The following is a 617-nucleotide window of genomic DNA, read 5'->3' on the forward strand; positions in this document are numbered from 1 at the left end:
AGCACCCCGGCGCACCGGTGGACCAGGCAAACTGCCTGTCCCCTCCTCACCCTGTGTGTGCCCTGACGCCCCGGGAATGGGCAGGCTGCAGCATTCTCCAGACAGGTGTCTGCAGGCATGGGCAGGGGCTAGGCGGGGCTGGGGGCACCTCTTGCACAACCACCACCCCTGGGAGTCCAGGGGGCACCCAGCCAAATGGTTCTGACCTCCCTTCCACCACGCACAGAGTTCCCCAAGCAGATCTGGGCTCCACTGAGCATGCCCCATGCACACCACTCAGCACCTTGCATGGCCCATCCCCAGCCGGGCAGCACCCCTGTGTGTGCCCCCACCCTGCCCAAGGGTCATGGGGGGGGCTCTGGGAAAAGCCAGGAGCAGGGAGTGCAGCAGGGACCCATCCTGCCCAGGCCTGGCTGCTCTGCAGGCTGGTGCTGAGTCTGACAGCTCATGTTCAGCGCGAGGTGACCATAGACCCTGGGGACACCTTGCTCCTGTAGAGGTGCTGGAAAACACCCTGGTGCCCACCTGCACACTCACACACAGCCCCAGCCCACAGCATCCCACCACACACCAAAGTCACCACCGTGCAGCAGCCGCCCTGCCAGCCCTGTCCCCTC

This window comes from Fulmarus glacialis, unplaced genomic scaffold, assembly GCF_000690835.1.
Source record: "Fulmarus glacialis isolate BGI_N327 unplaced genomic scaffold, ASM69083v1 scaffold20525, whole genome shotgun sequence".
NCBI classification, from domain to species: Eukaryota; Metazoa; Chordata; class Aves; order Procellariiformes; family Procellariidae; genus Fulmarus; species Fulmarus glacialis.